This window comes from Pseudopipra pipra, chromosome 2 (genome assembly GCF_036250125.1).
Source record: "Pseudopipra pipra isolate bDixPip1 chromosome 2, bDixPip1.hap1, whole genome shotgun sequence".
NCBI classification, from domain to species: Eukaryota; Metazoa; Chordata; class Aves; order Passeriformes; family Pipridae; genus Pseudopipra; species Pseudopipra pipra.
The window spans coordinates 21,611,897-21,636,638 of NC_087550.1; the positions used below are offsets into that span (position 1 = coordinate 21,611,897).

General features: G+C 38.6%; 2 protein-coding genes across 3 annotated transcripts in view; one reads left to right on the forward strand and one right to left on the reverse strand.

Annotated features, from left to right (window-relative positions):
- The window catches only part of COL8A1 (collagen type VIII alpha 1 chain), an 88,512-nt gene that overhangs the window by 43,131 nt on the left and 20,639 nt on the right, over positions 1-24,742 (forward strand). The window contains exon 3 of one of the 2 annotated variants that reach the window (XM_064644291.1): positions 11,989-12,104. The exons of the other annotated variant lie outside the window; for it this stretch is intronic. The gene's annotated coding sequence lies outside the window, so the exon portion shown is untranslated. The remainder of the gene's footprint in view (positions 1-11,988; positions 12,105-24,742) is intronic. 2 annotated transcript variants of the gene reach the window in all.
- ST3GAL6 (ST3 beta-galactoside alpha-2,3-sialyltransferase 6) overlaps positions 1-24,742 on the reverse strand; it is a 126,926-nt gene that overhangs the window by 37,300 nt on the left and 64,884 nt on the right. The gene's annotated exons all lie outside the window — the stretch shown is intronic.

The following is a 24,742-nucleotide window of genomic DNA, read 5'->3' on the forward strand; positions in this document are numbered from 1 at the left end:
CTCATAGATACACTTAATTATCTGGCATTTTTGAATTCAATGGCAAAACTTCCCTTCACTTCAACAAGGATCAGATTTCGCCTCTGCCCCTGCAATGTGTCTTGCCTTCAATGCCAACTGTCAGCAGGTGTCTTTGCTACAAGTTCCAAAAAACAGCATTTGCCTTATTATCCAGCATATTAAAATTGTATTTTCTGCTGGCTCACATTGAGCTTTCAGTCCAAGGTGGAGGTTGTGACATCTGCCCAAATAAGACTGCATACTGCTGAAATGAAATTCCAGATCTGTTCCAGACTCTAGCTCTATGTTCCTTAGTGGTTTTGGAGCTAATAGAATCATAAATTGAAGCTGATTTACATTCTATATTGCCAAAGAGTTGCACTAAAGCCTTAAGATGGTTGGATTATCCAAAGCACTCCACCAATTAGCACTATTGTTTATGCCATTCATCTTCTCACTTGATGAACTTTCCAATACTGTGTTGCATCCAGTAGGTTTCTATGCTGGCACGTTACAAACGTGAGTAAATCATCTGGGTATAGAAATAATAATATTAACAAATAACTTGGATCCCTAGTGCAGCTTTCAATCCAAGAGCTTTAAATAACTACACATGTTAATTAAGCTCTTCCAGCTTCCACTATGAGGTAGGTAAATGTTAATATAATCATATTACAGATGGAAAGACATTAGCACAGAGTTGTCAAATGACTTGGCTGTGGGCTGATGTGACTTCTGTGGAAGGTGGATCCCATACCTGAAAAGACTGTATTTCATGTGCTCTTAAGCAAACAAAGTCAGACGAAGATAAGCTGACAACACATCTCTGTGTGTTCTGCTCAATTTACCCCTATATTTTTTTTAGTCTCAGAATAGGATCTACCATGTAGATGATACATGGCTTCTTAAAACCCTCACATTTCAATCCTCTGTCAGAGACATTTATGTTCACTCAGATGATGACCTCTGCAAGAATCCATACATCTAATTAATGAAGATTTCATCTCTGGGGAAAAAGCAACACACAGGGATATCCTTCTGTCTTTCTTTGAATAAGTGGTCATTTTAGAAGAATGAAATATTCATTTTCTCTTGTCATTTTTGGGAGTCAGAGCATATCTAACTTTCCCCTTCCTTTGTCATGTCATCCCATTATACTCAGATATTTTACACTTCTTTCATTGACAAAAATTCACCTAAAAATAGAGACCAAAACTAGCAACATAATTGCGCAGCTATTAATGTCCTATCACTAACACAGACTTATAATTTGACCCATCTTCCTTCATCAGATCTCATCTTATTCAAGTCCAGTTTTAAATTAAAATAACCATATCCTTTGTTTTACTGTTCTCATAACCAAATATGATATCTACTAAAGCTGCCAGCTATTCTGCTAAGATCTGAAATATCTTTTTAATGTCTGTCAGACCTAAAACTTACCCCAGTCAACCTTGTCCTATTATTGCCTAAGAAATTAAAGGTATTAAGCAGCTGCTGGGGAAGGTAAGTATTTTCATATTTTTGTTTGAATTTGTCAGTTTTTGAGGGAAGAAAGGGCTGGTATTTTTCCAGTTTTCAAGAGCTAAAGATTCCTTTTAACACTTCCATATAGGCTTGGATTACCACTTCCGAACATGGCAACAACATCCCACATGAAATCAATAATAATATTTAAGTCCCAATGAAATTCAAGCCCAGGTTGGATGGGGCTCTGAGCAACCTGATCTAGTTGAAGGTGTCCTTGCCCACAGCAGGGGTGTTGGAACAAGATGATCTTCAAGGTCCCCTTCCAACCTCTTAATATTCTATGATTCTATGATCCCCATCTCCCTATGACTTGGACACCAGTGAAGGTGTTTAAGTCTGTTAAATCCTCCATGTTTAAGCCACAAAAACAGAAGACAGATTTATTTTCTATCACATGTAACATACAAATTATCTACAGTAAGGGCAGATCCATCTTGGAAGTTACAACTGTATAGATCACTTTGACTGTGGTGTCACTCTGATGGCATCTGGAAGAAAGGTGGAACTCAGCTATACAATGATTTTACAACTGATGTAGCAGACGACTTCAAATTAGTTCAGGTTAAAATACCAGGGATAAAAAAAAAAAAAGAGGGGTTAACTGCTTGAGTTGTTCTCCCATATGCATGCAAATTTGATTTTGGTACTAGTTGTAGTGTGAACTCTAGAACAGAGAAGTTATATTGCTACGTTCAGATGGCTACACTATGGACAACAGTTTAAATTTAGCCAATCCATCCCAATCTATCAAAATCGTTCTTTCTACATCCAGAAAAGGCTGATATTAGCCTCAATTCTACATTTACAACAAAGTGAAATTAAATAAATGAACTAACATCATTATGAACTTGTTCTTAATTAATCTGAAGTGATACATCTCTTTAATACTTGAGAAGATTATTTCCTTTCTGCTGGTGAGAATGTTTGTCAGCATCTTACAATTCATCTTTATTCAGGATCTGTACTTTCTACACATATTCTTAATTTCAGAAGTGTTAGAATTGTGATTAGAAACATTCTATCACCAAAATCTTTCTGTTCAGGTCAGGAGAGGTATCCTTCTTTAGAATTAGCTTTAGTAAATGCCTTTATTCTTTATAAAATGGTCTCAGGAATTCATTGAAGCCTGGACTTCTGTGGCTTTTTATAGCTGAAATATTTGCAGAATCTCTGCTTAGTTATATTTCCATCCAAATGTTCTTTCTGTTGCTAGACTGTCTGTAGGACTTCAGCTAAGCAAAAGTACTTACTTTATTTTGTGGTGTTCGGGCTGTTTCTTACTGTATAAATCTGAGAATATTTTTAAATGCCCCATGGCAGGCGGATTGGAACTAGATGATATTTAAGGTCCCTTCCAACCCAGGCTATTCTATGATTAGTTAATGTTCTCATTTCTACCAGCCCATCTTATTAATTAAATACATTCAATGGCATTTGAAATGTTTATTTCATGACTCATGCATGAGCACCATTTCTGACGTGTCACACACCTCACTGTATAGCTGCTGTCTCTTTAAAGTCCTCAATTTGCATAGCAGTACAGCGGGGAGTCTAGTGCAGTCACATGTATAAATACCACCCATATAAGCACATCAAGTGATGAAATTTTGCAGCAGAAATTCCAAGGATGGTAGAAACACAGTATGTACTCTGGGTTTTAATTAGCTAACTACATTCATAAGATAAAAATAATTCAGTGCTTGGAAAAGTGGATGCTATGCTTTTTGAGGTTAGGAAGTCAAGGGGCAGGGGAACATGGGATCATAGGACATATCCCAAGTGCAACACGGTTCAAGAGGTGGGCTGTGTCGTAATTCCTTCAAACACACAAGCAGTGTTTGTGCTGCTGGTCCTGGATAAGTTCCATATTCCTGTAGAAAGGAAGGCTGACCCACTAAAGGACTACCCTGGGACAGGGAATACCTCCTTCCTATGCCCCTCATTTATTTCACATGTCCTAACCAACCTTGGGAAGAAGAATTAGCCTCATTCCAGACACAAAATGGGAGCAGTACCTTTTCCCTACCTCACAAGGTACTCTGAAGATAAATATGTGAATATTTAGGTACTACTGTAACGATGACCAAATAAGCCACTGGCATGAGCTTATTGGGTACTATATTAGCATGGAGAGGAATTCTCCTGCTTGCCTGTAATGGGAAACTCCTAAAATCTTGCCTTAAAAGGAACAGACAACAAACAGCCTGAATCCCTAAGGGGAATGAAGGGGAGGTCATACTTTACAGTCCACATAGGCATTTTACTTCCAAGGGTAGCATTTAGAACATACTCTCAGAACTTTTTCCTCTGTAAACCTGAAAGCATTTTCCTCTGTGATGAAACATACAAAACAACATTTTGCCTTTTTGATTAATAATGGTAGACCAGGTTCCTTTACATTTCCTCATCCCAACTTGAGTATAAAACATGCCTGTTTGAGTATGTTTAATTGATTTGATTTTACTTAAAAGAAAAAGTATGTTGAAAAAGAAAACCATCCACACTTTCCTGCAATTGGTAGTTTACTCTCTGCTGAGTACGAGGGCATTTTCATCAGTTTAATGTAAGCCCCTGATCCAGCAAAGAAACTAATCATGTACATAATTCAACATATAACACTTGCTCTCAAAAATAAATGAGGTGCATGTTTAATTACTTCATCAACTTCACGCTCTGGAGACAAACAGAAAAGTTTTGCCTTTTCTTATGATGTGAGATTTTATAATGCTAATGTAGAAACTGTTTCTTAATTTCATCTCCTTTAAGCTTTTTCCATTTGCCAAAAATCAAAAAGCATAGAGTGTCTAATATTCAGTTTTCTGGATATCAGTAATGAAAGACAGAATTTACTTTTGTTTGTTTGCTTCTGCCCGTGCGCAGCATGCAGAGGACAATCGAGGTTGTGCTCTGCTCTATTTCATCTTGGTTATAATGATGGTGTTTAGAACAATTCCTTCAAATATACTATCCAGAAGTTAGCATAGTCCTTATGGCTGTCACTTAACTTTTAAAGGTAAATTACACGAAAGCACGTGGTGTGGGTCAGGGAGTTTAGCCAAACAAATGAACAAAGCAGCAACAATTGCCTGGTGACAGTCAGGGTAAGGAACACTACCTATACCTGTAATAAATAGAGCACAGGGGTCATTGCACGCTATATTAACAAGCTATGTGTTCTGACTTTTTATTAGATTATATAAAAAAATGTGCACTTTCACTTCATTTTTCCTTATAATATGAGACTAAGCTGATAAAAATTCCTGGATGGATAAAGAATTGGTTTATTGAGATTGGCAGCAGTAAAGAACTGGAAAGTTTATTTTTCTTCGCTTTTTTTTTTTTTTGCCCCTTTTTTTTTTAAAGAGGCATGCATAAATAACCTGACTAAAATGACACCATATTCTTTATACCTACTGTTGCCTTTTACAGGTATGTCTCCCAGAAATAGCTAATCTTGGCTGCACTAGCAAATCTTTCTGTGTATTAGTTAGAATCAGGAAAAAAATTCAAAACAGGAGTTCAGTAGTCTTAACAGAGTTTATATTTCATCATAAATTTGAAATTCTGTACAAGTTCATGGTGCAGAAATATACCAGAGAGAAATATGCAGCGGTACAAAACTCTTTCCTGAAGGCCTGGCAATATTTCTGTCTGGACCAATAATACCCCTCTATAATCTTCTTGGCCCTCAGAGGCCTACTCTTTAATTGCTGTTCAGCATGCTCCAACAAACCTTTTCTGGGGAGGTGGTTTTGTAGGAATTGCTTTGCCTGAAAATCCTGAGAAGCTTATCACAGTTATAAGCCATATTAACAGGAAACACATCTTGTGATAGTTCCAGTATCACTAAAGAAATATGTTTATGTTTATGTGTTTATGTTTACTTCAAAGCTTGTATCTCACACATTGCCTGTCAAGCAAAAACTAAATTACTGAGTTTCCATGGACTAAACAAAGTGCAACAGCTATAACTATTTGCAAACAAGTTGCAACCACACCCTAATAGCCTCCAATAGCCTAATCATAAAGAATCAAGTTACTGACGTTTGATGGATTATAGGAAATGTGTTTTATACCCATAGAACAAGTCCAAAGTATTGCATAAGCTAAGAAGGTAGAAAAATTCCTCAGGCATGATGAGGCAAATTAAAAATGGAGGAAAAGGAGAACTTGCTGTTATTGGCTTAAGGGAATACCTTTACAGCTAGATATTCAAAGCATTGTGCTGGTTCTTAATTATTCAGAATTTTGTTTCTCTGAATAAAGTACATGGGAATTGTCTGGTTAAGACCACCCACTTAGTTCTTAAATTTTCATTCTTTATCCATAAATTGTCTGTTCACTTTCCACATTTGATCTCTCCTACACAGAACGAAAAAGTTGCATAAAACCAGCCCAGCCCATCATGGTATGCACTGTGAACAGCTACTTCTGTTATCATATGAGGAAAAGACAGATTTTGATGGGGAGTGGGTAGGAACAGAGCCCTTGCTAATAGACTGAAGAACAAACAAGCACCATTAAGCAGAGCTTATCTATCTAATTCACTCTCATGATGAGAAACACAGCACAACTTCAGTCCTGTTGAGTAATTGTACAGAGTTTACAGCCCAAATACAATTACACTGAAGTGATCACAGTTAGTGAAATACGTGTCTCCATATGGATGCTTAGGTCCTTCCCTGGTGTTTTGCTGAACTGGAGCCTGGCAGGCTAAAGTGTCTTCCATATTGAAGCACTCCTTGTGCAGCCAGGGAAGCTGGAAACTCTCATAGTGCATAGACTTCCCTCAAGGTGCCTGCCTGCCTCCTTCAGGGACCAAAAAAAGCACATCCTTTCCTAAGGCTTGAGGTGCTGACAAGCTCATGAAGGATGCTTACCATCTTGCTAACTTGAGCTCTTTGTTGGATACTGAGTCAAGAAGAGGGAATAATTAAGAATACTTAGGTCCTAAGCTCACCCAACAGTGAGCTGAATTTTAGATTATATTACCTGACCACATCAGATGGAGTGAGTAATATTTCTTCTTAAGACTAATAATGAGTGGTAACCTATTGAGAGTGCTCCCCAATGTGATTGATCCTAATTAGTGTCCTCTAAATAGGAAGCAAGATTATGCTTCACATCCAGACTAAGCTAGTCACGTGTACTGAAATAGTAAATTACCTGTAAAAGGCAGTCAGAATGATTATTTTCAAAGAATATACAAGATTTTTTAAGCAGCACAGAAGTCTGATAAAGCTATCTGAAGATAGAGTATTATCTGAATGATTCTGAATTTACTATGCTGGAAAAAATAAAACAGGCAAGAGGATGTCATGGCATCCCTCCCTTCTGTTTCAAATCTCAGTCACTGGTAGAAACTTGGTGCACCATTTCTGAAGTAACTGTGACAAACCCAATTTTTTAAAATTTTTGTCTGTGTGTGTGTATGTGTGTTATGAAGGAGCACAAAAATGCTTTTACCTCAGTGTTGCTCAAAGTTCTGGTTATGATTCAAACATCTCAAAATATTGAGAATAATTGCAACATTGTGTGCTGCCAGCATCTGCAGTACAAAACTCTGTGTTTTTCTCACATTTTATTTAAAAAAGAACATTTTGCACCTCAATAGCTAGTTGTGGTTTTGGATCATAAAGCACTAAGGGTTTTGATCTGTTCTGATTCCCACCCCTTCCGTCTCATTTTTCTCATGGCTTTGAACAAAATATTAATGTGACTCATCTGTCAAAAGTCATTTTCATATCCTCTACCTTCTGTTTTGGTGTGTGACTAGACAAAGGCTGTAGTTATGTAAAAGTATTTGTGTATTTTGTATAACAGAGGATAGGAATCACAGGTACTTTAAGTAAAAAAGAGAACAATGTCAGAAGAAAAGAGTGAATTATAAATGAAAACAACTTATATATATTGTAATCAAATGTAATAAATACTTTAAAACATGCTATTTCAATTTACTATTTCTTAGTATTAAATATCACAGCTGTCATCTCTGGAACACTGGAAAAGGAAATAACAAATGCAAAAAAATCCAAAGTGAGTCCCAATTTTGATACTGAAACATTTACTGACACTAATTTGATACTGAAACATTTACTGACACTAATTTGATACTGAAACATTTAGGACACTCATTATGCTTGGAGAGCTGGAGTTTGAAATTGCAAATGTCAGTTCCAGGATGTTAATGTTTTCTGGTACAGTTTAGGAAATCCTATGTAGCATGCTACTTTTAAAAGATGTAATTATCTGTATACATCCCCTGTGACTTTTCACCAGATCAGCCTTCCATCCCACAGTAGCACTTAAAAATTCACTAGAAAGCAGCACAATCAATCAGTACAGAAGTGATTTTGCTATGGAGGCATTTCCAGCAGTTGATCAGATTCTTCTTTTCTCCCTCAAACACTAGACTGAAATATTTTACTAAGTGGATTCAGTTCAATGCAAACCTCATTCCATGAAAGTCATTTGCATTTGGGCTGAATATCGAATCAGCAGAACTTAAGCATATGCTTAAAATAGAAGTTATATTTATGTGACTACTTAAATTAACCAGGGGTCATGCTGTTTCTGTGGTAAGAGAGAAAATAGTGATTTTCTGCCTTTTTGCTTTTGTATTTCTGCACTTGAAAACAAAATGTTGTTTTCCACACCCAGTTAATATCTGCAGTCAGGAAAGTGGAAGGCAGAGGAGAGTCTGTGCTATTTGAAAGTAAGTAGTACACAGAAAGCAAATTCTCTCCTTTCAGCTACAGCTTTGCACGAAGTAATTCTTAAAAAGAGAGCAATGAAATGAAACTCTACCAGTCAGGAAATTCAATGTTTAAATGCCCTCTAAGAAATCGTTTCTCTCATCCTCCTCTCTTTCATATTCCCTCCGTCTCTTCCTTCTCCAAGTAGCCTTCTTGAAATTTATTTTCTCCATAACAAAAAAGACTGCCTTGTGTTGCTTCATGTTACTCAACATCATGGCTTGTACTTGGAACTTCTCCAAATAGCCCATATATATATATATATATATAAAAATATATATATTTTTATATATTTATATATATTTTTATATATTTATATATATATATATAAAATAATAACACAGGGAAGACAGGGATTTTATCAGTAGTAAATCTTTCAGTAGTAAATCTTTCAAGAGATTATTTTTCTCTTGTTAAAAAAAAATTATTGCACCATTATAGGTTTTTGGTTCTGAAAGCAGTGAAGTGGAGGAATGCACATGAAGCGACTGGTCTCAGGACATGAAGAGCTGCATAATAATAATATTAGATGAATTTTAAAGAGAACATCTCAAAGTGGCCAGGAATCCCCCTCAGAAAAATCAGTGGGAGCCTGCTGAGTGATCTACTGGAGCCAGAATTTGTCTTTTTCACACTTTGTTACACTTGTAGCAACACCAAACTCTCAGCCAAGGGAATGCTTGGAGCACACAAGATAGGCAGGGATAGCAGTCACAGTGTGGGATAGGGAAAGATATGTGAGAAAGGTAGGGATTGAATGGACTCTGTGTGGGGTGGTTTTGGGGGAACATGGCACTTTCTCTGCTTCTAAAGTTGTTTCTCCTCCTTATGACCCCTTCTTTTCCTTCCTTTCCCTCCTTCTAGTGAGGACACCCGGAGACCTTCCCTTCACTTCCACTATCTCCATCATCACCATCTACACGTTTTTCTGCTCTTTCTTGATTGTCAAGGAGGGGTCATACTAGTTTGGAGGGACAGGAACTAGGGCAGGACCAGGACAGAAAGGCAGAATGCTGCTGCTTCTGGAGGTAGAAAGGGCAGATGTGATTGCTGCTGCTGCTGTACTGGGACCCTCTGGTACACACTGGCACTCCTTTACCCTCTCTCTAATCCTGCAAAGGCAGTAACAGCAGCATGGATGGTACAAACAGGAGGCAGGAATGAGCTGTTTGGCTGAAATGCCTAATCCTTCTCTCCTCGGTCACAGGCAAAGTAGCTTGCCATCCCCTTCAGTCTGGCAGCTCGCCATTTTGCTAACTATCCAAAGCTACTTCTGACTTTGTGACTTCCCCTCATTCACACAAGAAGCTGAGCCAAAGCCCCGAACCTAAATATCTGCAACTTGGAGAGCAGCTTTTATCCTGAGCTGAACTATGGAGCACAGAGGCATCTCTAAAATGCTGATAGGGTGTAGATGTGTTCTGAATTACTGACTCATTGTTTGAAGGAGAAGGCCTGTTTGGCAGGATAAACAATGAAAAGCTACTCTTCAAAAAACTAGGAAGCAAATGGCAATGAAGTTGTGCATAATGCATTGGCAATTTCTACTCTCTGGGCTCTAGAGTCCTCTCAGAAAGGTGCCAAATACACATTTCTTTGTACAGCTTCAATGAATTGCAAATAATCCACAGCACTAGAACATTATCTCCTATTGGTTTCTGAAGTGGTCACACATCTGCTAAACTGCACCACAAACCGAACAGGGGTCTGCTTGCAAGAGATGGAAGGGGTCAGGAGAAAATCATGTCGGATTATCTGCTGAAACAAAGGTGGTTTGAAGGTCAGTTCTAGATCTGGTATTGCCAGAGAACTGAGCCAGCAATCATAAAGGGATTTTTTAAAATAAATTTGACACCAGCGGCCAGAAGGCTTTGTCATCATTAATCTAATCCACAATCTAAACCAAAGGGCCTGGAAAGCAGCCAGTTACTTTCTGAAGGGGCTTTGGGCTTTGTGAGGAAGGCATCCACCTGGTTGCTCATGTGGCAGCTCTTGGAGCCTGTGCTGGGACGAGGTGGGCAGCTGGAGCCACCTGAAAGGGAGAAAACAGATTCCAATCAGAGACCTGAAGCTCAAGGGATTGGTGGCAACGATGGACCCTGGAGGTACCTGGGCAGATGTTCGGAGATGTCTTTTCTGGCAGCAAATGCTACTCTGTCTAGAAAATTCAAGCTTCTTTTGTGAAAACGTACTGGTTTTACAATAATTTAATTAATTCTTTTGTCAGATCTGAAAGCGAGAGACCTCACAATAGCCCAGGTGTGGCATTCAGATGAAACAGGGTAGTGGACATGTTTCAAATGGGCTTGAATAAATCTGAGGTAAAACAGTCAAGCTACCTGCAGGTTTCCCTTGCACACCTTCCTCTCCAAATGCTTCCACCCACTGAGATTTGCACAGTCTCATGGTGGCCAGGCCACCCAGGTCACAGCTGCCTGGGGCCCACTGAGTCCTGGGGTACAATGGCACTGCTGAAGCTCAGCTGTACAGAGCTTAGGAGCCACTGCTCTTGAGTTTTAATTTTGCCCTGGTCGATAAAATGCTAAAAGTAAACTAAGAGATACCTTTGGGTGTGTTTGGCTCTTTGGAGTTACTCTGACTGCTGGGAAATCAATGTCTCTGGAGAGTGAAAACACAGGCCCAAGGTCTTCCTTGGGCCAGATATCTCAATTTTCAACCACAAAGCAAATCAGAATATGAAAAGCATCACTGCCTATCAAAGAGCTGGTTTTCTAGTAGCCCATGGCTTCAAGTGGGATGGATGCTGAGCAGCAAGTGGAATGTGTGGTCAGCAGCTTAGGACAGGGGCTGTGCAGAGAGGCACAGGGGCCTCCTGAACTCTGATCCAGCAAAGCACCAAAGCACATGCTCACTCCAGTTGGAGCACAGTTCTCCAGAATTCACCATCCAGGCCTGAACTCTAAATATCTCAATGGCAGCTGAACCCACCAAATCACAGAGACTCTTCTCAGTCATGTCAGTGAGAATTGGGTCAGGCGAGGCACACAGGACTTGGTAGCAGCTGCCTGAGAACAATTAGCCTATAAAAGAGAGATGCATATTTTATATTTATATAGGACATTAGCATTTTCTGTGACTCCCCTTGCTAGTATTCTCACATTATGAGTGCAGTAATGCTTGGGTCCTTTGGTAGTTCCAAGCACATCATATTAATCTAAGTCTCTTGGGAACTAATGACTTCATTTGTGCATTGCATGAAAGGGTTTGTGTGTGTATTTTCAGGGGCGCAACACATATGAAGAAATATGAGATTAGTTTTTCATCTGTACTTCAAACCGATAATTTTATACCTTGTAATCTGAAAAAGTTATGCAGTGTCTCTGCAGAAGAGTGGGAACAAGGCTCAAGGCGCTTTTGAAATCCAAACTCATATTTTGATTTACAGCATAATTATCACAGGATTGCCAACAAAAACACCAAACACCAGGATTTTTAGCCCATATTCAAACTGCTACATCAGTTTTCACAAGCACTGAGTAACTAAAAAGGCTACTTAAAGTGAATGAGTTGCCAGGTTTTCATACTTCTGAACAGTAGACCTTGAATAAGTAGCCTGAATATAGAATTTAGACTATGTTAAACCACTGTGTTTGAAAATCTTGGCCAATATTTCGTAATATTTCTGGGAGAAAAAAAAGATAGTGTGCTGATACATTTCTTATAAGCTTTCTTTTCCCCCTAGGGACCAACTTAAAATCAACAAAGTAACAACGTGCCTAACACAATCAGGAAATCTAGGTCTCTTAAAGTGAAAAGCAAACAACCTGCCCTTCTTCTGCCCTTTCCTGAAATCTAAATGTAAGTATATTCAGCTTTGAAATCCTAAACAAATTATATGTAATGCCAAAAACAAAGTGCAAAGCCTTAAAACTGAAGTTGTCTTAAAGCTATCACTTGCTCAGGAGTTCATGAGTTATTCAAGTGTTTGCTATACACCAGAGCTTTTGAATTTTGAGTGGAAAACTATATGGTACATAAATTTTGGTGATCATCCTCAGCAGTATTTTTTTTCCTAGATAAAGAAATCTACCCTTTCAGTCATTCTCCACTGTTTAATAGGAGGGAATATGTAATTTTGGCCTTTTGTGTTTATTTAAAGAATCTTGGTTTAAACCTACTTCTATGGTCAGAAAAGGGTAAGGACAGGTTTCATTAAAAAAGAAATGTCAAAAAACATTATATCCTGGAAACAGAGTGAACCATGCTACTGATGTGCTTTTGATATCCCAAATGTACACGTGTCCACTTCCATATGTATGCACATGTTAAAATAAACAGCAGTAATGTTCATTGGGAAATCCATACTTAATACAATGTTTAGTTTAGCTCAATAATGGGAAGAGTATGTTAAACATCATTCTGAGCCTTAATGGAAAAGTTTCTGACAACTAGACATTAGCTCATACTGCCCACAGTCATCTTATGCCTATGACTATTGTTTGTTATCAAGTGTGACTTTTGGAAGAAAAAATGCATTATTGCATAACAAGCTGCACTGCAGTAGTGTCCTGCACTCTGTTTTGGTTTCTAGATAGCTAATTAAAAGAATCCACATGTTAAGAATTAATCATGTAAATTCCTCAGACTTTCTGGACATCTTTTAAGGAGGATGAATGCCACATTCGATAGTGTTTCTCTCTTGCAGAGAAATCATACACAATTTGTCTGAAATGAAACCAGTAGAATCAGACAAACATGACTCCACAAACATGCAGCAATAGAGCATCAGCCCTGGTAGAGACCCCTCTCTGTGAACCCACTGGGCTTTACTGGGGTGGGTACCCACTGGGGAGCACTGAACTATGAACTCACTGGGTTCACAGGCACTGGGGTAGAGTGGTGCAGTGCCAGGATTTTAGGATCTCTGTCCACGTCCTCAGCTGGAGCTGTCCCTGGTAACCATTTCACCCAGCATCAGCTGCTGTGACCTACCCTATAAAGACTGCTAGAAAAGTCTAAAAAGAAAAAAACAAGGAAGAAAACAAAAGAGGAAAAAATTGCTGAAGGCTCCAGCCCACAAAATATTGACAGAGAACAAACCACTTCTCAGCTAGCATTTACATTCTCTCAGAGCATCCATAAAAAAAAGTTTTAGAAAGTTTTAGAGCCCGTCCACTTAAAAAAACATCCATCCAAGAATGGCAGTGGACTTTGATAACTCAGCTGCAAAGTTTCTGTAGCAGTTGGTGAAAAGAGTGTAAAAGAACACTGCTCTTTTTACTAGTAATTTCTTCAAACCTTCTGATAATATCTTCTGGTGTTATATAATAATATAGATCACTTTTTAAGAAGTATCATATGTTCAGTATTTTAGAGTCCTTTGCCTACAACAGGTGAAACAGAAGTATGAGCTATTAAATACAGCTGTTGGACAGAAAAAAGCAATGGTTAGGCTAAGCATTACAAATTAGCACCTACTACTTCTCATGCATGGCAAAATTGCTTTGAGAGAAGCAAACACTATCCTCATCAATTCACAGATATCAAGGAACAGAGAATTAAGGAGGAAAAAAACTTTAAAAAGGTTTGAAAGATCTGGAAAATATTGTTATTTCTTTTTTTTTAAAACCTATTCCAGTGAATGGAGAAGAATTCCAGCAAAACACTCAGATCTGGATAGAAATAACCCTCAAATTAGAAGGAAACAAAGCCCTTTATCTATAGCAAAAATACAGAAAATTTTCAAACTTGAGCATCAACTGGCAGATAGACTTGAAAGGCATTTGGGTTGAGTAGAAGTCCTGAGCTGCTACCAAAATCAACAGTCTAATTGTCTCAGCTGAAACTGGGGCTTAGCTGTTGGGTTTCCTGTAACTGAATCTTGCCACAAACAGCTCTGCTAAGTTTTTCCTCTAATAAAATAAAATACAGCAAAATTAAGATAAATACAAGAGAGATTGAAGATGAGTACATAGTCTCCAATATAAGGAGGGGAGAAACACCAGAAAAAAAGTCATGAAGATATCAAAGTAGTTCTTGTCAATTCTAAATGGTTGATATGACAGTTCTTTAAAAATAAACAATCAAACATCTGAAAGTAATTGCTAGACTAAGGGATTTATTTTATTAAAGCAATAAGGTATTTTAAAAATGTACTCAGAATGTCTAGCTTGCTTCAAATTGCTTTGGTTTTCTACACAGTGTCATGGTAGTCACTACCCACCCAACTGTGGTATTTTAATATTTTTAAATTGAAAAACAACAATTGAAATGAAGAAAGCAAAACTATTCAGAAAGGTTACCAGAATGCACACTTTAACTTCAGACACTTTCTAATCTGATCAAGAAGCAGAAGGAAAAAAAAAATATTGTGCTGAATTTAGAGGCACTGAGTCAGGTGATAAAGTTATACAATTTTGTGTGGATTTACTGAGGTCGTATCTCAAAATCCAAAGAAAACCTAAGTAACTAAAAGCAGTGTTTTGATTTATATGGTCTGATATTCTGTCTATCCTTTTTCCTGTTGAACTGCCTTTTATGCCTTTTAGTGTATAAACTTCTTGAACGTAGTAATCTCCTGTGTCCTCAGTTTTCTCCTCATTTTCTCATGCTTTAGTTTCCTCCATTCAATCCCTGTTTATCTGATAATAAGGATTAGTTTACTGGTCTGAATTTTCCCTGTCTCACTTGGGGAGCTGGAAGTACTGGATGATTTTTAGTGGAACCTAAACCTCAAATTACTTGAGTATTTATGGAAATGTTACCTTACATTTCCAGGACCATTTATTTTAAAAAGGAGTCAGTTGCTAGATCCTTTAGTCACTCGTGAAAACCTAGCTTCAGATTCCTCTCAGCAGCTTTGGATGGGAGGAAATTAAAGGAGAATTACAAAAGAAAAATCCTTTCCAAACATAGCAGTGTTATTCAATAGCTTAGAAATTTACTTCTCTTTTCCTGTTGGTGAATGTGGTTTCTTCAACTAATCCAAGTATTACTGTGAATAAACCCAATGGTTGCTTTTGTCTGTGTTTTGAAGAAGAGGGGCTTGTTTAGGGCTTTAGTAGCGATAATTGACACATAAAGCTCTAGTACAGAAGAACACATAAAAAGAACAAGATGAACTTGCCTCCACAAATCATTAGAATTGGAGATATTCTATGGATGCCTCCTGCTTGCTGTTAGTAACCATGATGACAAGTTTATGATCCCAGGCTACACAAAGCAGAGACCTAAGGAACCTGCTGCTTGTTAAATACTCTTTTTCCCTAGTCCCCTACTTTCTAGACAAACTCATGTGAAAAGAGACTTCGAGTCAGTAAGCAGCAGATTTTTATGTTCATAACAGGAAATTCATGGAAGACTGGAGCAATGTGCCTCTCTGATTTAGGAAAAAGTTGTACCAAGTAAGTCTTTTTATGCGCTTTGCGTTACACATAAATCCTCCTGTTTTATGCTGAAGCATATAGTTCATTAACAGGTAGCTGATTAACAGCAATATATAGAGCATATAGCTGTTATCATCACTTCACAGGTGTTTTCCACACATTTCCCATAGCTTTCACATTCAGGGAAAAGTAGCATGAAGTGAAAAATCTTCTTTCAAAAGCCTCATTGACATGATTTATCCATGTAATGATTCCTTGTGCACTCATTCAGTTTCTTTTGGAAACACCAATGTATTTTCCATGCAGGAGTCTCTCAGGAAATGTTGCATTTTAAGACAATTTTCTAGACTCTAAAGAGTTCAGACAGAACTCTATTAATACCTTTGCCTTGTAAAGTTCAAGGAATGGTACTACAGGATGAAATGAAATTTGAAATAAGTCATAAGAATTGCCCAGACAGTTCAGCTAAAATATTTGCTATATAATTCAATCTAATATTTAGTTTCAAAGGAGTTTTATGTAGTTGTTGGGTTTATTTAAGTACCTGGTTAAGGCTGTCCTTTTTAATTGCAAAAGTTATGCAAATAGTGACAAATATTACAGTCTTATAGGAACAATTTCACAGAATCACAGAATGGTTAAGGTTGAAAGGCACCTCTGAAGCTTATCTTGTCCAACTCCCCTGCTCAAGCAGGGACACCTAGACCGGTTGCCCAGGATCATGTCCAGACAGCTTCTTAATTATCTCCCAGGATGGAGACTCCCTAACCCATGTCAGTGCTTAGTCACCCTCACTTTTCTACTTCCTCTACTCATTCTCACAATTTCTACTTTATACATCTGAAATTTCCCCTGTACTTGTTCTCTGTGTTCTCTGCAGCAGTCTGGCTCATGATTTACAAGGGGTGGATGAATACTGAAGCACAATGCTGAAATCAGGGATGTTTCACTTAGGAAGGTGATGCTCTACTTTACTGAATGCATTTTTGGACCATTTACTCAGCCATCACCTGTGTATTCCTGATGTAAATGGGAGATGATGTAAATGGAGTCAGCTGTGCAGAAGCATGGAGTCAGGACACAAGCTGGGAACGTGAGCCATGCCAACTGATGGCAAAGACTTTATGTAGAATATTTCCTTTGGGTGCAAACAGCATATTTCATGCTACTTTGCTGGCATTACAGCTACTTTTAAGCAATCCACAGAACGGAGACCTAGTATTTTGAAGCTGCAAAAGGTCTGGAATGTGCTCAGGTCCCCCCTCTTGTGCAGTGTTTGTAAAGCTGTCCCTTGATACATGACAAACTGAAAAGGCAAAGAAAAGGCAACGGCATGAGCCTGTGCTGACAGTGTAAATAGAAATTTGAGTTTAGTGGACAAAGTTCACAGTTTGCAGAGAAAGGTCATAAGGATTTCAAGTATTTTTGGTATTTTGTCTCTGCTGCCTGCACAATATCAAGCAAATAAAAAACCCCAGATAGGCAGCTTCCAATTCTGTATATTTGGCATCCCTGCTCAGCCTGGAGGAACACGGGAAGCTCTGCGTTTGGCATTCTACAATTATTTGAGGACACGCCATCCTAACACAGCCTTAACACTTACTCGGCCCTAACCTTTCATGTGACATTTGATAAGCTAAAGGCTTAACCAGCTTCAGCTATGCCAAGTGGCCTGCAGTTTTCTTGCTAAAAATTTAGCATGATGAGGAAGGGTCCTAATACTCTCAATAGGTTATGTTCATTTTTTCCCAACCAGTGTACAGTCACATTAAAATATCATTAAAATATTTTATGAGAAATCTCCTACAATCCGTAGCTGAACCAAAGGAGACTTGAAGGAGTCTGATTTTTTATTATTATTTCTATTATAATTTTTGCCTGCGGTGAGTTCATTCCCTCCTCTGAATATTATTAACATCTCCTTTAGGAAAAGTTTAGCTGGGCCTGTGAAACACTGACAATGACATTTTTATTTCCTCGACTCAATTAAATTTAAACCAAGTGGAGACTGTTTTCCTGGAGGTATGTAACCTCAGAAACCCAAAGAAGAGTTTTATTACCTATGTACCTCAGATGTGAGTGCAACCACTGCTTTTTGTTAAATCATTACTTCTAGTGTTCAGGCCTGTGCTGCTGAAACGAGAAAAAACTCTTCTGTACCAATCTTTTCTTAGGGTGCATCTTTCCTGGGATGAGAATATTCAGAGATAACCTAGGAGTGTGAATGGGATTAAACAGTAAAAATAGGACAGCAGCTGAGCCAAGTATTGGCCAAATTTTTTGCAAGGTATTCTTTTAACCTCCCAAGTGAGCTCTTTTTTTGCGTTCGTAGGTTCACAACCCCTGGTGTATCTCAGCAGGATCATACATGAGGAGTTTGTTGTGCATGCTAGGAGTGCCAAACACTTGAGCCCATGTTGTGTCTGTAGGTGCTGAAGGCGCCTGGTGGGGTTTTCCCTGTGCCTCCCACAGGCATACCTGACAATGCCATGAGGGATCTATTTCCAATCTCAGATGCTTGCATGCTTGGCACACGTCGTCCTTCAGGCTCAAGCAGAATACCCATTCCAGTTGTTGTGCAGCATATTCCCTTATATCCCTCTTGAGACAGATATTTTTGCACCCTGAGATACAAATCTCTTTACTGTACCTGAAACTTGATGTCCATTCTACCTGCCTTGGAAGTATAATAGTTACCCATGCAAGTATGCAGTGGTTGTGAAGACCTAAAGATAGAAAGTCTTGCCAGACAGTCCTCCTTTGACTTCCTTCTCCTTTTAACTTCCTCTCTCCCCTCACTTTTTACCTAGATATGGATGATTTTGCTCTGAGATTTAGTAGTGCTGAAAGGAGCAGAACAGACGCCTGAATGTACATGTTACTTTGTCCAGCCATGGCCAGATGTGGAATACAAACACAACTTCACATGTGATTAAACCCAGCTAGGAATGAATATGACCCCTAAATGGGCATTACATATCTGTAGGAACTGCAGACACACTCCAGATTCATTCCCTTTCTTCCCTAAATATAGAGATTAAGCTCAAAGGGCTGATGCTTACCATTGTCTACCCACCAGCAGAAAAATCTGCAGACTTTGATGTGCTCAGAGTAAAGCATATTCCAACATGATACACTTCCATGATAGCCAGAAAACAAAGGCCCTTGCCTTTTGACAAAGGAGAGAGTGTCTGAAAAGCTAAACACAGACTAAATGACAGGAAGCCAGAAAGAAAAGGTATTTGTTAATGCTCAGCTTGTATCATATTTGCCCTGGCCATTACAAGGAATATGCTGTTCGTAATGAGCTGTCTGTAGGTGATCAAAGTACGTGGAAGAAAGGAAGACTCTCCTCATTCATAGGCACAGGCAAACATTGTGCCTTAAAATAATATTTTACCTTTACCAGAAAGAACTATCTTTCATTTATTACAGTGTGATAGTTCAGACATGAAGGCAGTATAAAGCAGTTGTGCACCAGCCAATATGGGCCATAGCTCCTATATAAAGGACAATCATGTGGACATGTTTTTTTTTATTTTGCTTCTTTTTTTTTTTTTTTTTTTAATGCAAGAGGAGTGTTAGACCTGTGTCTGTGCTGAGCGGACGGCTCACGCCACCTATGGGGCAATGTCAGTACCAAGACGTGTCTGCTCCCAAGGCCTTCCCATGGAAACCTGGCAGTTTCCATACTGATCAAAAATCGCTCCAACAGACGTTTGAATTGGCTGTAACACTTGTCAGTATTTAAATACTATACACCGATGAGAAACATTTGATGCTACACCATTTGGCATTCAGTGTGCTTGTTTTTATAAATATACTTGCTAACAATCCATTCTTTTATCCCTGTTACAAATAAGAATACATAAACATCTGATTCTCCTTTGATTATTGCCACAAATTAGTTACAGTGACTACATCAGGAATTAGAAAAATTATACAAGATGGGTTTAGTAGATGGGTTTAATACACAGCCCATTCTGACTACTGAAGACTGCAGTAGGGAATCTAATAAAACTCCAAACAAAGTTTACAAAGCTACAATTGTTCATATGAGCTGACCATCCCTGAACTGCCCGATGCAGTGTTTGCATTAAACCTAGATGAGTCCCAGTGTGCAGCTTCGGTGATAAAGAGGAAATGTCTTAAATTGTAGCTGTAGAAATAGTACCCTTTCCTTAGGAATAACAGTATTTCCTTTACAGAATTGTGCAAGTGCCAGCCTTTCCACTGCTTTCAGAGGCTCATTTCAATCACCCATTTCAGCTCCTTTTTCACTCATTAGCACTACCTAGTCCTTAAGTCGTAACAGGCGAGCTCCAAAAGCAGGTCACAGCCTGAGCAGCTGAGCTTGAAGGTGGAGGCCACTGATGGTGGTAGGAGTGCTTCTCCCAGTTCCCTAAAGCAAAGGGCTAATCCTCTAGAACAGCAGGCCTCAGGCTGGCTCTGCCACCCTGGGAGAGGGTGGAGGGGAAGGAACCAGAATCTGAATAGGTGAAGACACAAAGACTGCAGCATCCCCCCCAACCCAGCTGGAGCACTGGAAACAGCCTGTGGCTGGAGGCCAGTGCACAAAAAAGACATGGCCTCCCCATGCAGTTTACACAAATCATGCCCTGGTTTGTTTTGTCTTCCTTAAGCAAACTCAGCTGCTTACTGCATGACAAGGACTTCCATGATTAAAACAAAAAATTATTCTAAACCTTATTACACTCTTTTCTCTTTTTAATGTACTAATGCACACCAGGCCAGTGTGATTTTTGGTCAGGACTTCTTTACCCTCTTCACCTCCTTCTCCCCAAGACTTTTACAGTCATGCTGAATGCCATATTGGAAAGTTAACAGTAAGGAAGGCTCCTCCGCTGTTTCTCAGGAGATGAACTAGCTACAAACATGAAGCTGTTGTTCTGTTCAGCCATTTTATCCCAATTTTACACATGGACAATGCCACTGATGCAAAGGAAGATACTTCTCAATTACATTACTCAGAGATGAGCATCAGAGCCTAAACTTTATTCCTCTCTCACAAAGTGCAGAATTGTTGTAAAGTTTCCTTCCAGTAAGACCCATTTCTTATAGTTTTTTTGGTTTGGTTTGGTTTAAGTGAAGTATGCATTTTTCTAGGACTGAAGAATTTCTGGAAAAGACTCTGAAAAAAAGTTGCTCTGGTGATTTTAAAACTGGAGTGAAATAAATACAGAAGCAAGACAATTTCATTAATAATAGTGACCTAATCCAGGAAAAATCAAAATGTCAAGACAAAGAAATGTGTCCCTTTAATTATAAAGCATTATTCAATCTCTTAATAACATCATAGACTGTGAAGGGAATTGTTCTTGAAAGACATTGTAATTAAAGACATAGGATGGATGCTTGTGTGAGGGTTTAAAGTGAGTTAACGAACTGTATGTAGTCAGATCAAGCAATGAATTAGCATGTAGAATTTGAGTAACACATTGAGGATTTAAGAAAAAATGCGGATAGTGCTACAGTTTCATATTAACTGCAACTGCAGTTCTAATTTGCATGGATGAAATAGAACAACTGAGGTGAATAATTGCTTAAGACACTCTGATATACACAAAAGCAAGGCCAGAAAAAAAAGAGCAGGCAAAATATGCCACCTAGCATGAAAAAAAAAAATGTAGCTCCAGTCCTGGAGTCCCCAGAGACAAATCCATCTGATTTTGCTTAAGCAAACAATTTGGGGGGATGTCCTGTTTCAATTTCTTTTTTGGCCTCCACTATATTGTTTATCTTGAGTGCTCATCTTCTTGACAAATATATTTTCAGGAAACTATTCTTTTGCATTTCATAGCCCTGAAGAGAACCTGAATACATGTGTCAGCTCATCAAGACTGACTCGCGGTCTCTCTGTAGCTTTATTTGAAGTCAGAGGTTCAGAGGGACCTGTAAACAGTCAACTGCAGAGTCTGGAAACTATTGGAAACAACACAGTGCACAAAAGAGCTTACTGCCACTTACTGCCGCACTTAAGTAAGTTTGTTACACATTCATAAGCACCAGAAAGAGAAGGCTGACTTAGTATAGCCCTCTTTTAGATGCTTGACTTCTTACAGCATCACTCAGAGCTAAGTAAGTTGTTTCAGACCCATTTTGCAAGTGAGGAACTGAAGCAGATTTAGCAAAGTATGGCAATACCTATGGCAATACCACAGCAGCCCCAGAAGCATATGCAATGTCTTGCAGAGGCACCAAAGATTTAACTTCAAACCAGGTAGCATGAACACCCTTGTCAGTCAGGCTGCACCACCTGGATGCTCATCACAGGCTGGCTTGCCAACTTACTTCTACTCTTGTGCTGTAGACCTCATCTGGAGTCCTGAACTCCAGAGGTGTCCTAAATGAGACATGGGAACTGAGGGACTTTAAAACACTACAAGACACTCCACTGCCATTGTTTTGCTTGTGTCCATTGCTTCTTTCCATCTCCAATAGAAACTGCAGTGTTCAAGGTGGAAGAAACTTGTGAGCAGGGGTTAGAATGTGCCAAAAAGTAGGAGCTGTGGAGTGACAGCAAGCAATATGTATATGTTGGCTCAGGTCTGCCTTTTCCATGGCATCAAAAGAAAAATGATGCTGTAAGTAACTTGCCCAAGGTCATAGAGGTAGTTTAGAACACCCTTACACACATGCTTAAAAATCTCTAGTTCTTTTAAAACTTGAGCCTGCTGCTTGAGTGATGGTGTCTGGACATACCAGGTCAGGGCTCACAACCAGAATTCTGCCACCCCCTACTGCAGTCCCATGGTGTGAGCAAGCAGGCAGGATTCAATTCCAGCACAGGAGTTTTTCTCAGAGCTACTGCCCAATCCATTAGTTAACTCAACAATACCAGACAGTTTATAATCTCTCTCCAGTCTTTTTCAGAGATACGAGCATGTCTAAGTCTATCCTTAGGAATTAATTGGGGAAAAAAGGTAAGCCAGTATGTCCTTAGTTCTCTAGGCAGCGTGTCCTCATAGGAGACAGGAACAGTATTTCACATTTATAATTTTCTAACCCACTCCCCTCCAGCACTGCAGGAAAGAAAGAATATCTTAAGAGAACAGTAAACATTCAGCATGTGTCTTATTCACCACGCTGATTCAGAGTATCAGCCTCACATTCAGAGACAGCAACTGTGGGAGTCTGTGTTCAATCTGGAGGAAAAAACATTGTGTTCTATATGAAGAAAAAAACGCTGGCTTTTCTGGACACTGACACCTCAGCCCATTTTTTATGCACATCCTTTGGCAGCCCACAGCAGAGCAAGGCTATGGAAATGCATTTTAAAATGTGGCAACCTTCAAAATGGGTTTTTCTTGAGAATCATCTATATCATAATTACAGAGGCACCACTGCATTTCTTTACAAAACAATTCAATTTAGGATTATTACTTTTAGTCAGTGAGCCATCATCACCAAGAGTGAACAAGGCTGAATGATGAGTAAGTTTAAAGCATCTTAGTAATGAGTTTAATACATTTGGAAGCCCTGGGTCCTCCCACGCTTTTTTTTTTTTGCACTAATTTGCTGTGGTTGGACAAAGATCAAAGGTAATTGTGTAGCACACAATATGCGTGATCACTTTGGTTAAATTCACAAAAAAGGCTAACATCTAACTTGTCCATGTCATCTTATTTGGCAAAAATAATAATGTAATTAAATGGGTTTAAGTACTAAAAACATATGTATCTGCTTACATTTATACTTTTCCCCCCCTTTACAAAATAATGCTTTTGTTAGAGAACAAACTTCATGAGCTTCATATGTAACTGGTGGAATTTTGCAACTCAATTATTTCTTCATCACAATGGCAAGAGAAGCTCCAGCACACAAATAATCTAGAAGATTTATAGACCTGATTGCAGAGCTGATGCTTGGCCCGCAGAGCTCCCTAGCAGGCCAACAAGGAGTAGTCTTTTCTGCAGGTATGAAGTGGGTTGGCTGGTAGCATCTGCTAAGCCACGGGGAAGGATATGAGTAGAACATTTACAGCCCTATTTCTAGCTAAACTAAAAAATCTTTGAAGTATGATATGTTGATTACATGAGCATTAAAAGCAAACTTCTGCAGGAAATGGGATCCACATGCATGTTTTCTTGGGAGTTCCTTGTAAAACAACGGTCAAGTCTGAACATAAGTATGTATTTTTAATGTAATAGATAGGTTTACGTTACAGGTTCTTCCCTCATTCTCCTACTGCCTGTAGGTCTGTACATCAACAGAGACATCCAAAGTCTGCTTTCATTTAATTAAATGGGATCTTTGTCGCCAGTTGAAAAAAAAAAAATATCAGATATATGAAATAATGTCTGTTCTCATGACATTTCCAGCCCAGTTTCCAGGAAGACTTTGGGATAGTTTTGAATAGATAAAAAGAATGATAAGAAAAACATTTCCTTAAAAGAAAATAATTAAAGGAAAGCAACACTCCCACTCATCTTCCAATTCTTCCATCTTTGGAAAATTTCCTTTTAGCTCAGAGGGGCTAGACAAGTGAAGCTGTTCATCTGGGACATCCTATTAAATGTCATCATTGGCAAGATAAGATGCAGTAAAATGGACTCAAAACCAATCAGTGTTGTCCACTTCAAACAGGATACATTTAACCACTGTGATAATTTCTACAACAGAATACCAATATCAACAAACTAAGCACATGGAAAAGTTAATACTCAGTGATACTGGTTATTCTGCTTAAAAATCAGAATTGCTTCCCCTGCAGTCAAAATGCTACTATAATTGAGAATAGAATTTGGGCCAGTAGTGGATACCTGTTTACTTAGCTACACAATAGCTGGCCAGGGTTTGGGCATTTTTAAGCTAATACAAACCAGAGTGATTCTAATTTTACTGCCTGGAAATGGTAATTTCATAGATCTAAACTGACATTTGTTCCTTGCCAAAATATTTTGCACTGGCACTTAGTGTTGGAAAGACCACTTTTTTTCTACTGCCAAGAACTGAACAAAAACCAGCCAAATTATTCTGTTCTTAATTGAGCAAAATTCTCATTGTAGTTGCGCTTGATTAAGAAAAACAGGCTGCAGCCTATTGCATGGATAACTGTCTGGGTATATATAGGTTGAGATCCATTTTAAA